Source organism: Quercus suber, unplaced genomic scaffold (assembly GCF_002906115.3).
Source record: "Quercus suber isolate HL8 unplaced genomic scaffold, Cork oak 2.0 scaffold_31, whole genome shotgun sequence".
NCBI classification, from domain to species: domain Eukaryota; kingdom Viridiplantae; phylum Streptophyta; class Magnoliopsida; order Fagales; family Fagaceae; genus Quercus; species Quercus suber.
This window is the reverse complement of record NW_027069496.1, coordinates 975,567-990,727: the sequence shown is the minus strand read 5'-3', so window position 1 is coordinate 990,727 and position 15,161 is coordinate 975,567. Positions and strand designations below refer to the sequence as shown.

Genomic DNA, 15,161 nt, shown 5'->3' with positions numbered 1-15,161 from the left:
TATATACATTTATATATTTAGGCTTGCCATAAAACTAAACTACTCCCAACACAAAGTTTCCTTATTGGCCTGTAGAAATCATCAAAAAGATGATGCAGCCTGAGCTAATCATGAATTCAACTTTTGACCAGGTTGAACACCCTGACTTCAACATGGATTGCCTTGTAGATTTCTATGACTCTGTTCAGATCTCTACATTCTTCACCGCAACAGATGACTATCCGGGGCTATTTTCACTCCAATTTTCACCACCCAGGTTCCCAAGTGATGAATTTGTCACCACAATTGAGGAATCTAATTCTTTACTTTCTTCAATCCCATATCCTTCAACCATGTACCCGGCTGCCTCTGCGTCACATGCCATTTCTAGTGATTCCCAGCAAATCATGTCAACCAATTCAGATTTCTTTAAGGAATTGGAGAGGTTAATGGGATGATAACATAGAGGGTACTTGTGGAGACAGTGAAGAAAGTTTATCAAACCCCACAAATGTGGGAGTTCGGTACACTGGACAAGACCCTTTTTTTCCTTTGCAACAATTGTCCCATGGAGAAAATAGTTTGAGTCCTAGCTAGTCCATGATATCTGAATCATTATTAACAGATGTAGTGTCTGTTTAATCATCTCTAACATTGCCAGGAGAAGACATGGAAATATGATAGGCCACAAACTGAATGACTCCTTGTGATTAAATCAATTAATTAATTAACCAAGTTATTAATTAATCAATTTAACATGTAAATATGTGGAAGCACAAACAAATCACCAAAAACTAAATATGCAACGGAAATTGAAAGACACGGTGATTTGTTTACGAATGGGGAAAAACCTTACAGCAAAAACCCCAACGGGTGATTTTCAGGTCACCACTCCCGAAACTCCACTATTATTAAATCAAGCGGTTACAAGTAAAGGAATCCCAAGTACCTTACCAACCTACAGTTAAACCCTTACCCCAATACCCAATTGGACTTGATCTGTAGTAACAGTTCCCCCTTTTGATGCACGGCTCCCAAGTATGTGACTAATCAATGCACGGATCCCAATACGTGACTTTAAACACCAACTTAGAAGGAGAGGTTGGCTGCAAAGTTCTTCAGTTCATCCTATACAATGAAGATCAGGAAGATGCTTGGTCACAAAACTCTTTGGTGCAAATACACAGCAACTTCTTCAGAGAAGATGAACTAGGTCAAGAACTTCGTCTTTGATCACAAATTTCTTGAATAGAGTTTGCTCAATGCTTGTGCAACTTATGTACAGTTTGACGGCTCTTAAAATAATCCTTTTATATGTCTAGGGTTCAGAGAAAAGAAGGCCCCAAAGCATATTCACAGATCCTAAGAAATCAGATCAGAAAATCTGATTTTATAAATCTTGACAAATAGCAGGTATCAAGGAGCTATCGAGCAGGTGTCGAGCTTTAATGAAATTGCACTTCAGCTTGTTTTTCTTGGACAGATTTGATAACTTCAACACTTGATCTTGAAACATTGTTTCTTGAAGTATTAAAAATACCTAGAACTACCCAATTACAAGTAAAGTGCGTTTTGTCAAATGATTAGCTAATTTACATAAATAAGTGACATATGTTCTTAACAAGTGAAAACACATATGTCCTAACAATCTCCCCCTTTAGCAATCCATGACAAAACCACAACAAATAAATGAACATATGAGAGAAGTCATAAATCACTCAACTCATACTCACTTGTTGAATACAATAAAATCTATCCTAACACAAACTCTTGAAAAATTTTGCAAGAAGAGAGTTTATAACAAGTAGACTTTGACAACCTTTATTTCTGAAACACTTTAAACAAAACTCATCAAAGCATCTTGTGTGAAACAGAAATAATGGATTGCATACAAGTATAATGAAAATGTGTATAAAGATAAAGAAGAAACAACACATGAAGAGAGAGGTGAAAGAAACATACATCCACATATAGAGAGAAAATAAGTACAATGTATGTAAAACTGGTCACAAGACCTCATATACGAGATCAATGTATCTATAAAGAATAGAAAAGAAAAGATACATCAAAACCTCACTACATCCCTCAAATATCAACACTTCCCCTATCAAAAATGTCCTATACTAACTCTCCCCCTAAGACGACTACTCTCATAACCCAAAACTACTGTGAGAGACCGCGCCCCCGACCCGTTTTTATGATAATGTTGGGCCAAACCCACGTGAATGGGTGGAGTCGTGTTATTGCCTCTCAAAATAGAGGTTCGACTGATTATATTTTCTCCTTTAGATTAAGGGTTTTACAATAGAGTCGCCACTTATTTAATTATTGGAAAAATAAGAAAACCATAATTGAAAAATTCCTCATTTTATTATTTTGAAATTGAATTTACATTAAACATAGGAAATTACATGGCTTTGGTCCTAGATACAATCTAAGATAAAGTACATGGCTTTGTTTCCTAGTTACAATCTAGAAATTGAAAATTACAAGGATAAGCATTTGATCTACTAACCCTTGATCTAAGTTCGGAGGCTATGTTACAAGGTGGGAAGGTGTTAGGCACCCACCTTGCCCGGTGAAACCGATCTTCTAGACTATGGTGGCCAACAATCATATCATATCATCCAATATGTCAGTTAATTTACATGTTGAATTTAATGTGTGTGCATGTGATAAACCCTAATTCAATCTATTAAGCATTGCATTTGGATTGAAAAATAAATTCTAGTGAATGTATGTGGATGATGATAACCTAGATTCAAGGATTTGAAAGAATTATGAAACAAACATGTTTTTCATATTTTTGATGTAGATTTAATATTAAAACTAGTGTTATGCATGAACATGTGATGAACAACCAAGAACATGTAAAGAACACACAAGAACATTTAAGAACATTCAAACATATTCAAGAGAATTTAAATAATTACTATCATGCTTTAATCTTAAATTCTCATCATGGCAATACAATAAACAAGTTAGGGAAAGGAATTATACCTTTATGCAAGATCCATATGGTGGAGGAGGAGACTCTTGGTGGAGGTCCTAAGGGTGAAGAAAAAAAGAACTAGGAGAGGGAGAGTGAGTCTCACTCAATACCTTGAGTCTTAGGAAGACCAAGATATGACAAGACTACTCAACTTCACTAGAACTCAAGAGGGGAGAAGAGAGAGGGTTTTTTTGTCCTTTGGAATGAAGGAGAGGGAGGGTTTATATAGTAGTGGTGGAGGGAATATGAATGGAAGGTCATTTAATGAGGGTTGACAAGGATTATGAATCTAGACCTCATTTTAGCCTTGGGGAAAATCCGGTGCATTAAATGGAGAGATTGGTGGGAGTGGGGAGCAAGCCAAAATTCGGTTTTCCTGTAGCTGCTGTAACAGCTTGTAGAGCCAACTTCGAAAAATCATATCTGACGCAATTCTGATTGGAATTGTCTCATTCTTGTGCTCAAATTGAAGCCCCGGATGTCTAGTTTCTGAGAAAATTAACCTCATTCACAAATTCAAAATATTCTGAGAGATATTGATGAAATGGTGAGCAGAGGTCATTTGTTAGAAAATGGTTTCAACACAATTAACATTAATAGGTCTCAAATTAGCTCCCAATTAACATTAAATGACTCCAATCACTCCCATTTCAGACTTAATTGGTTTCAAATTTACTCTAATTAAAAGATAATTGCATAAATTACTCATTGAATAATTAATGTTTAACTATCTAATTAATTAGGTATATGCAACCTCACCATAAAATGTAGTCCTAACTAATCAAATTATGACACGTCATTAATCTCAAATTGATTACACTTATAACCAATTGAAATCAATTGTTCATAATCACATATAGTTGGACTAAATTTGTGATAGTGCATCTCAGCCATTAAAATTTGATTTGTTGATAACTTTCAATCCGGTGGTCCGATTAGGGCTTATGACCAGTCGATTTGATCGTTACAACATCAAGGTCATTTTAGTGAAATGAGATTAGGGATCTAATGGCTAGAATCAAGAGGCATATTTTCAAGGCAAAATTACCCTTTTACCCTCCATGTGAGGTTAAATGCGGGTTGCAAAATGGAGTGTCAACAACTACTCCTCTTTTTTGTCACGAGTGACAAAGGGTACAGTGTAATGTAGACATCTCATTAGTAGAGCTAGCATCTCCATCATCATCATCCGAAGCGTCATCGTCATCACCATTATCATCATCATCTTCAGAGTCAAAAACTGCTGGAGAAGATGGTGAATGAGTAGCCTCAGAAGCAAAACCACCCATGGTCGTCTGCCGTTGTGCAATACAACGAACACAAACATTCACCTGATACAACTCAGAGGAGAGTGTATCGAGGCGAAAATCCATGCGCTGCAGCTGCGCCATGATGTCTCTAAGAGATACATTGCCTATAGAGGAAGAAGGAGCAAATGTAGATGGAGCAGAACTGGATGGAGTTGAACGGGAAGGAGGAGTGGAATCCGTCTGTCTTGACTTTTACTGAGCCTTACTACGTTTTATGGTAGCGGCATCTATGGTACAGATGTGTGTGAAGTGGTCGGACACAGGAAAAGGGATAGAAAAATGGCATAAGATCCTCGTGATAGCGGAAGGAAAAATGAGCTTATCGCGGGACGCCGAATCTAAATGAACATCTATGATAGAAAAGATGAAATGAGAAGGAAAATCTATAATAAGATGCTCAAGAAGAGATAACAAAAATCGAGCACGAGGCTCTGTAATGGAGTTGTAGTGAGAGAGTGGATAGAGTACAAAAGTCATCACCATATTTAAGAATCTAGGACCTTTAGCAAAAGGTCTACATGATGTATACTGATGCTCACCCCAATCAGTAGGGTACTAACAAAAAGCAGAAATGAGCTCATCTTTCGACATAATTCGTAGACACTCACAAGAAGGATAGTCAGAAAACTCTATCCTAGGAACCCTAAGCACATCCGCAACTAGCTACGGTGTAACAGAAATGCGCGTACCTCGAACGCGAGTGAAAAAGAAAGGTACTGAACGATCGATCTCATGCATGTTGGAGTAAAACTCTTGAATAAGCACGAGAGGACATGTGACGGGGACCGCACACAGTGACTCCCATCCCCTACTGTGAATGACAAAGGGAAGGTCAGTGTCGACGAAGTCTGCCAAAATGACTTGGCATTCCGAATGAACACCTCGTTTAGAAAAATTCTCCGAAAATGCCTTGTAGGCATCACCATCACGGAACCGAAGATTTAGAGGAGCAGAATCAGAAGATGAAGAAGCTCTAGAATGCAGAGGGTTCCGAGCCGGAGTAGATTTACGCTTAGGTGCCATAGACACTACTAACGTAAACAGAATGAGATAGAGATAGAGAATGAGACAATCAGAAAAGTCCCAAAACAGTTCACATATATCAAATATATTGAACAATGAGTACGTATGGATGAGGAATGCATGAACATGTGACATGAAAAAAAAAAAAATAAAACATCATGGGCTCAGCCCAATCCAAGCCTACTAGCACACAAGCAGAAAACACACATCTAAATGCATGAAAATACCATTCTAATGCACATGAAATGCAATGTATGACATTTTGAATACATTTAAGTGAAAACCCAACCCAAAATTTCAAGAAAAACTTAATAATTTTGAAAAACCCCAAAAATTTTCAAAAACCCCAAAACCTAAGATTCAAAACATGAAATGCATGAAAAATGAAGGAAAAAGAGATCTTACCAAGTGATTTGAAGCAAGGAATGGCCAAAAATCACGTGGGTTGGAGATTTTGAGTGAGAAAAAGAGGTTGGGGAGACGAACAGCCATGAACAGATCAAGAGAGATCGAGAAAATGAATTATAGATCGCAACAGAACCTTATACAGAAGTTTCAGTAATTCTCGACAACTGAGGTGTCAAGAGGTATTGAGGAAGCTGTCAGGGTAGGTGTCGAGGAAATGGCCTTCGACAGCTGAAGGTGTCGAGAGGTATCGAGGAACAACAACCATTTTCAAAGAACAGAAGCTCGATCGATCGACAAGGTATCAAGAAGGTATCGAGAAGACAGGAACTTTCTCGATCGATCCATCAGGTGTCGAAGAGGTGTCGAGATTGCGAAAAGAAAAAGGCTTGAGAAGCTTGACAGATAAGAAAGTATCGAGGAGGTGTCGAGCCAGCTTTTAAAAACAGTTTTTCGAGAAGAGAAAAACACAGATATGAATGCAATTCAACATGTACCTCAACCAATGATCTAATCAACATATTAAGCTCTCAAAATCATCTTTTAACAAAAATTTTAAGCACATGGATCCTCAAAAACACACACACACACTAAACAAGTCTAACCAATTTTATTTTTCAAAAACAAGTTAAGACAGTTTAGTGAGCATACATTAGCACATGTAAACACTTGTGATGCCCAAATCACATTGTACCTGCACATGTATCAAAAGTAGCAAAGAATATTGCGTGTTGTGTGTGAAAAACATCGCAAGATTGCATATGTGTATACATGTTATGACGATCTAAGATATGAGAAAATAACTTTAACTTACACACAATCATAACTGTTTGATAGGGACTATCACCTTCGAGGTACATCCTATAACTTCCACATCTCTTAGAATACACGCTTGCAACCATATTTAAAGTATTTTTAATCTTTTTGCTTTTTTTATTTTCTTTGCATATTTTCTTTTATTTTAGCATACCATACATGGGCATATAAAAGAGAGAAAAGAAATACCCAAGATGTTAAGCATTTGACATCGCACTTTTGCTATGCCGAAGCATACGAATGTCTTTGATATTGCACTTTTGCTATGCCGAAGCATACAAATGTCATATTATGATTGGCAGAAAATAGTGGTGAGATGGTTATTTATGTCTTTCTCTTAAGATTTTCTAGTCGTACCCGTCAAAAAGAGTGATACAAGTGTTAAGTTTAAGAGATAACTTAATCTTACTCATTACAAACAAGAGCCACAAAGCTCACTTGCTTAGTTGTGCATAGAGATGCTCATCTAAGCTACAAGAGATACAAAATTTAGAAAACTCTGTTTCATTGGCCATTCAAGGTACACAAGTACCAAAGTACACAAAACACACACTGTTTTTTTTTTTTCTTATTTTTTTCAATTTTTTTTATTTTTATATCAAAAAAACAAAATAAACAAAACTGAAAGTAAACACACAAAAACATGTTAAACAAAGCAAAGCATAAAACTAGACTGACTCAACGAAAATGCAAAACACACAAGCAATGCAACAAACAAGAAAAACAAGAAGAGAGAAGAAAGTGATAAAATCACTTAGAGCCCTTTTTCTTCCACACCTTGGAAGAACCTTTCTTTTGATTAAACCCTTGAACCGGCGGTGAGAAGGAAGAATTGAAACCGTTCAAGTTCAAAAGGAACATGAGGGCTTTAAGAAGATCACCAAGAGGAGCAAGAGAGGATTGAAGCTGATTCTGGCTACCAGACACGATCATGCCGTTGCTCTGTTGAGTGGCTAGCCACTTATAGCAATTTGGTCGAGTATGACCGGCAGCTCCACAATGATGACAGAGATGCTGCTTCTTTTGTTTAGGCTTTTGAGAGTTAGCCTTCTTAGCTCTAAGGTTTTTAACATCTTTCTTATCCTGTTTAGGAGGTGCTCCTAAGATAGATTTACCATTGTCTATGTTCTCACTAGCCAATTCAGTTTTATCATCAGTGTTATTAACAAGAGAAACAAAAACAGTAGAACTAGTAGAAGCAATATGAGAGGAAGAAAGACCATACCCTAAACCTGTTCGATCCAAAGCAGATTTCTGGATGCTGAGCATCTCATCAAGCTTTGCACTTGAAGTCCTCTCCAGTTGAGCTCTGATTTGAAAAAGCTCCACTTCAAGCTTCTTGGTCTTCTCAGCCAAGAAATTGTTCTCAAACCTCAGTGCTCCAATAGTTTGATTCGCCTCATCAAACTTTGTGGACAACTCTTCACAATCAAGTTCCACATCACTGAGCTTCTTGGTGGCCAGCCTATACAATTTCTCATGCTTCTCAGAGAGCTTGTAAAACTTCTCATAGGCTGAATGGATATCATCTTGATCATCCATCTTCTCGAATTTAGACTCCACCAGTTCTTCTTCTTCGTCCACTTCTTCAATAATTCCTTCAGTAGGATTGACTGTGGCAGTGAAGGCATTTAAGATTTCGTCATCCTCATTGTCAGAATCATCTTCGGGCTCAATGTCACTCAAGGTTGCAGCAAGTGCCTTACTTTTTCCAATGCTCTTGAGATATGTCGGGCATTCATGTTTCATGTGACTGAATCCATGACATCCAAAACACTTTAGTCCTGCAAGAACAGTGTACTAACCACCTTCCTTAGCATCCTTTTTCCTCTGTCTTGCACCTTAGACTGGAAAGAATTGGATTGTCTGTGGTCCTTATCGAAGCTCTTTCCATTGGCATTCTTCATAAACTTCTTGAACTGCCTTGTAATGTAGGACTTCATCTTGGAATATTCATCATCGAAAGACTCATCTGTATCACTGCTCTTTGCCTTCAAGGTCATGCTCTTACCTTTACCCGTTTTTCCAATCTAGATAATCCTATCTCGTAGGTCTGTAAGTTTCCAACCAGCTGAGTTAAAGGAATCTTGTCAATGTCCTTTGATTCCTCTATAGCAGTAATCTTCGCATGGAATCTCTCAGGTAGAGATCTGAGCACCTTCCTTACAATCTTGGGTTCAGGGATGGTTTCCCCAAGATTGAAGGCTAAGTTTACTATGTCCTTGAGCTTGGCACAGACCTCATCAAACGACTCATCCTCCTCCATCTTTATTTCTTCAAAGCTTGTAGTGAGCCTTTGAAGCTTTGAATCCTTGACAGCCTTTGTATCCTCATAGGTTGTCTGGAGGATGGTCCATGCTTCCTTTACAGTTTCAGTAGAGAATATCTTCTTAAACTCCTCATTAGTGACTGCGCTAAATAGGGCATTCAACGCTCTGCTGTTGAAGTTTGCTTCCTTAATCTTGGCGTCATCCCAATCGGCCGACTCTTTTTTTGGCTTGGTCCAGCCAATCTCTACAGCTTGCCACACCTTCTCATCTAAAGACTGCAAGAAAGATCTCATGCATACTTTCCAGTATGCATAGTTAGTGCCATCAAATAAAAGAGGTATGATTAATGACTATCCTTTATCCATGACAAACAGGGGTCAATGGATCAACACAGCAAAGATTAAACCTAATCAGAGTGTGCCTGCTCTGATACCACTTGATAGGCCACAAACTGAATGACCCTTTGTGATTAAACCAATTAATTAGTTAACCAAGTTATTAATTAATCAATTTAACATGCAAATATGTGGAAGCACAAACAAATCACCAAAAACTAAATATGCAGCAGAAATTGAAAGACATGGTGATTTATTTACGAATGGGGAAAACCCTTGCGGCAAAAACCCCACCGGGTGATTTTCAGTCACCACTCCCGAAACTCCACTATTATCAAATCAAGCGGTTACAAGTAAAGGAATCCCAAGTACCTTACCAACCTATAGTTGAAACCTTACCCTAATACCTAATTGGACTTGATCTGTAGTAACAGTTTCCCCTTTTGATGCATGGCTCCCAAGTACGTGACTAACCAATGTGCAGATCCCAGTACGCGACTTCAAACACCAACTTAGAAGGAAAGGTTGGCTGTAAAGTTCTTCAGTTCATCCTACACGATGAAGATTAGGAAGATGCTTGATCACAAAACCCTTTGGTGCAAATACACAGCAACTTCTTCAGAAAAGATGAACTAGGTCAAGAACTTCGTCTTTGATCACAAATTGCTTGAACAAAGTTTGCTCAATGCTTGTGCAACTTGTGTATAGTTTGACGGCTCTTAAAATAATCCTTTTATATGTCTAGGGTTTGGAGAAAAGAAGGCCCAAAAGCATATTCACGGATCCCAAGAAATCAGATCAGAAAATCTGATTTTATAAATCTCGACAGATAGCAGGTGTTGAGGAGCTATCGAGCAGGTGTCGAAATTTAATGAAATTGCACTTCAGCTTGTTTTTCTTGGACAGACTTAATGACTTCAACACTTGATCTTGAAACCTTGTTTCTTGAAGTATTAAAAACACCTAGAACTACCTAATTACAAGTAGAGTGCATTTTGTCAAAGGATTAGCCAATTTACATAAATAAGTTACATATGTTCTTAACAAGTGAAAACACATATGTCCTAACAAAATAGATAACCAATTGAGCCTTTTTCATCTACTTAAGGCTTATGGGGAAGCCTTGGAGAAGGATCAAAGGGAGCTTGGGCAAATTATTTTGAGACGCATCAGTGAGAAAGGTAGCCCAGTTGGCAAAACCTTGGAGCGCCTTGCTTTCTATTTATCTCAAGACAGTGAGATTAATCAAGGTGAGAATTTGAAACAAGAGTCCTTGAAGAACTTCAAGGCCGCATTTCAGGCACTCTACCAAGCCTTACCTGATAGGAAGTTTGCTCACTTTGCAACAAACTTTGCGATTCTTGAAGCTATTCCAAATGATGTAGAGACAATACACATAGTGGACTTTGACATGGGAGAAGGTGTTCAATGGCCTCCAATGATAGAGGCCATTGCACACCAAGACAAAACATTAAAATTGACATCAATGAAATGGGAAGAGGAGGATTGTAATGGTGCTCCATTGTGGAAGTTTAAGGAGACGAAAAGGCGACTCTATGATCAAGCAAGAGCTTTTGGCCTATAGTTAAAGGTGGAAGAGATGGGAATCGATGATTTAGTAAGTGAACTAAAGACAAAAAGGGGTGGAAGGAGAGAATGGCTGGTCTTCAATTGCATGGTTGGGCTTCCGCACATAGGGAGGGTGAGAAATAGAAGCCTTGTCACAGAGTTTCTAAAGGTGGCTAAGGAATTGAAAGCTAATTCTGCCAATTGTAGATTCACAAGGGTATTATAGCCTTTGGTGATGGAGACGCTTATGAAAAACCGAAAAATTGCTCAGATTTTAAGTCATTCTTTGAGGGGAATTTGGTGCATTTCCAAGCCTTGTTAGAATCTTTGGAAATGAGTTTTCCATTTCATTTTACAGAAGCAAGAGTAGCCCTGGAATTCCTCTTCATAGCAGCTTATATCTCTTCTCTTGCTTGGTTCCAAAGATGGGAGGAGATAAGGGAAAGTTGTCATCTTGAGGCAAGGCTAGGGTTGGTGGGTAGGCGACTGAGCAAAGATATATTCATGGAAGCAAGAGAAATGGTGGAAGAAGGGGAAGATAAATATGGGGTAAGGATTGAGGGACAGATTGGAAATGAGATGGTCTTAGAATGGAAACGAAATACAATAATGAGAGTTTCAACTTGGACAACCCATAGCTAAGGGAAGACAATCTTTTCTTTGCTTCAGTCTCATAATTGTATATTAGACTTAAATGTTAGGACAAAATTGCTAAATGCCCTGTTTGGGGAAACTAAGCAGCATTTTGCTATATTTTTTAAACTAATTAGGGAAATGCCCATCTTTTGAAACTCGATTTTCTCAAAATGGAGTTATAGAAAAAAAATTCTAGAGCCCTATAGCGGCGTTTTTAAGGACCTATAGTGACATTTTCAGGACCTATAGTGACGTTTTGTAACTCGGCCTTCATTAAATCGAGTTATAGGCAATTTTTTTAATTTTTTTTGCCTATAACTCAATTTCATATAGGTCGAGTTACAAAACGCCACTATAGGTTCTGAAAACGTTACTATATGCTCCTTAAAAACGCCTCTATAGAGCCTAACTCGATTTTTAGAAAATCGATTTTCAAAAGAGGGGCATTTCCCTAATTAGTTTCAAAAATAGGGCAAAACGCTGCTTAGTTTGCCCAAACAGGGCATTTAGCAATTTTGTCCTTAAATGTTATGACTCTATATTCTTCCTCGGAACCTTTTCTTGAAGCATAAAGGAAAGGATACAGTCAAATTTCCATCCCAATGTGGCAATGTCTGTTTTATATTTGATGTGGAAATGAATTCTAATTCACTAATACCATTGTCATATCAGTGTTATAGTGTTCCAGATATCAACATGGTTTATGTCTTCAGATGTCAACAAATTTATTGAGAAATAATTTTGCTTTCATGCAAATGTTTTCAAACATGATAAATATAATAAGCACAATAAATTTTACCATTTCTTTTTCATGATTTTTTAGTAGCATGTTATGATCATTAGCATACAATAAAACTTGTGCGAGATGAATTAATGAGAAAGAAATGTTGCAACAATCATAATTTGTCCCTTAAATAAAATTTCAAAAAAATAATGAAATTTATTGTGTATGTAGTGTTACCGATTCAAACACAACGATTATCTTGACATGTTCATTCAAGGTTTGGCATTTTATATTTCTCATTTATCGACAAAACATTATGGTACAAACTGAACTTTTGTATTAACACACATTGTTTAGTATGAGAATGACCATCTTGTTCTTGATTATAAATTTTAGGTTAAAATTGTGATCCATCACGACAAGTCAATACTCAATATAGGTTGTTAGGTAGGATTATCTTAAGAACAATTAATAATATCAAAAGAGTAAAGAAGGGGAAAAGTTCATTGAATGAAAGGTCGACGCAACTTAATAAGAATTTAATTATGTTGTTGAAATTTTGTCTTCTAATAGCATGCTATCAAATCCAAATTTCAATTGTTAACGTATATAGTGTTGTGGGCTTTAGGCCCAATTAGGTTACTTGTATAGCGCACATATTTACTTGTACTGCACACATATGCCTCCTATATAAAGGCACCTATGTACATTCTTTTATCGAGAAATACAATACAATTACATTCAGTATTTCTAACATGGTATCAAAGCCACTGCTCTAACCTTTTTCTTTGCAGTCTTGTCTTTATTGGTGTCACTGTTTTCAACATCGCTTCCGCCGACACAACCGCTGCCGCAGCCTTTCGCCGTAGAACCTCCAACGTCTTTCAACCGTCGTCCTTAGGTTCCGGACCTGTAGTCGCCGTCGTTGAGAAGTCCCGCAACACACAGACCACTGCACTTATCGTTTTCGCCTTGCATCTTGCTCCGACAAGTATTTTTCAGGTACCATAGTGATCATCTCACCCCGATCTACTCAATCGTGGAAACCTCGTCATCATCGGAGCTTACACGCGCCTTCACGCACCTCCAAAAGATTCTGCAGACAAGATCACACACTCCACCCGCCGCCACACGCCGTCAGGCCTTCTCACGCGCCGCCACTCGCCGTCAGACCTTCTCACGCGCCTCCACGCGCCAGTTCTGCACCTGCTGACGTCAGCCCTAGGTGACATCATCTGCTGACATCATCATCCACCACGTCAGCTGACGTCATCTGTTGACAGACAGTGTTGACTCTGGGTTGACTTTGACTAGTGTTGACTTTTGACTAGAGTTGACTTTTGCAGTTCAGGTGCTCCTTACCCAGTTTTTTGCGTAGATTTCATTTTTGTAGTCTGTTTTTGCAAATTTTGCCTCTAAATGAAGAATAAGGACAAGTCTTCTTCTTATTGCAACAATTGTCGTGGCCAATCTATCAAACGTTTTTGCAAATTTTGCAAACGTTTTGGCCACAATATTGAGACTTGCTATCATCGCAACAAATCAGCTATTTCAATTTCTACTGCTACTATTGCTAACACTGAGAGTGTCCAACCAATGGCTCCTGTCTCTGCACAGTCTAAGTCTTCTGGATCCACTTTCTCCATTTCTAGAGCTAACCTTATAAATATCATCGCCAATGTCATACGCATGGTTGGTAATGCATCTTCTTCCTCTTCTCTCTCAGCTTTATCTGGTATGTCTCCTACCTCTTGGCTTATAGATTCTGCTTATTGTAATCACATGACACCTCACTCATTCTTATTTTCTAACCTTAAACCTGCACCGCACCCTCTTAATATTCGCATAGCAAATGGTTCCACAATGTCTGGTCATAATATAGGTTCAGTTTCAACATCTAACCTCTCGGTTCCTAGAGTCTTTAATGTTCCTGACCTTTCTTATAATTTATTTTCTGTGGGACAATTAGCTGAGTTGGGTTATCGCATTACCTTTAATTATTCTTGGTGCATTGTGCAGGATCTTAGGACGAGACAGGAGCTTGGGATCGGTCCCAGAGTTGGGCGTATGTTTCCCGTGGACAACCTTCGTCTTCCACTTGTTGCTCCTGTTTCTATTGCTGCAGTTTCTTCCACTCCTTACCTTGCACTTTGGCATGCTCGACTTGGTCACGCATCTTCCTCTCGAGTACAACAATTGGCTTCTAGAGGTTTGTTAGGTTCAGTGTCTACAGAAAATTTTGATTGTATTTCATGTCAGTTAGAAAAACAACCAGTTTTGCCTTTTAATACTAGTGAATCCATATCCACTGATATCTTTGACCTTATTCATTCTGATGTTTAGGGGCCTTCCTCTGTCTCTAGTATTGGTGGGTCTAGATATTTTGTTGTCTTTGTTGATGATTACTCTCGCTATAGCTGTATTTTTAATATGAAACATCATTCTGAATTATTGGAAGTATATTCTAATTTTCCAAAAATGATTGAAACTCAGTTTTCCAGACGCATCAAAATTTTTCGATCTGATAATGCTCTTGAATATACTGAATATGCTTTCCAAGCTATTTTACATTCCTATGGCACTGTTCATTAACTAACTTGTCCAGGTACCTCTCAGCAAAATGGTAGAGCCGAACGAAAACTTCGTCATATTCTTGACACTGTTCGTGCTCTCCTTCTCTCTGCTAAAGTTCCTGCTCCTTTTTGGGGTGAAGCTGCTCTTCATGTTGTTCATACTATTAATCGCATTCCGAGTCCTGTTATCCAAAATCAAACTCCATATGGGCGCTTTTTTGGGTCACCTCTAGACTATCACCACCTTCGCTCCTTCGGTTCTGCTTGTTTCGTTCTTCTTCAGCCACATGAGTATAACAAACTTGAGCCTCGGTCAAGGCTTTGTTATTTTCTTGGCTATGGCGAAACTCAAAAGGGGTATAGGTGTTATGATCCTGTCTCTCATCGTCTTCGTATCTCCCGTAATGTTGTCTTTTGGGAACATCGCCTATTTGTTGAGCTCTCTCATTTCAGTGCTTCCTTGTCTTCCTCCTCTGTCTTAGATCTTTTTCCAGATGAGACACATATTCCTTTTGTAGCTGCTCCTGAT

General features: G+C 38.2%; 1 pseudogene; it reads left to right on the top strand.

The window, feature by feature from the left end:
* The first annotated feature begins 435 nt into the window (after window positions 1-435).
* LOC111991583 (protein NODULATION SIGNALING PATHWAY 2-like) lies at window positions 436-11,341 on the top strand (annotated as a pseudogene).
* The last annotated feature ends 3,820 nt before the right edge of the window (window positions 11,342-15,161 follow it).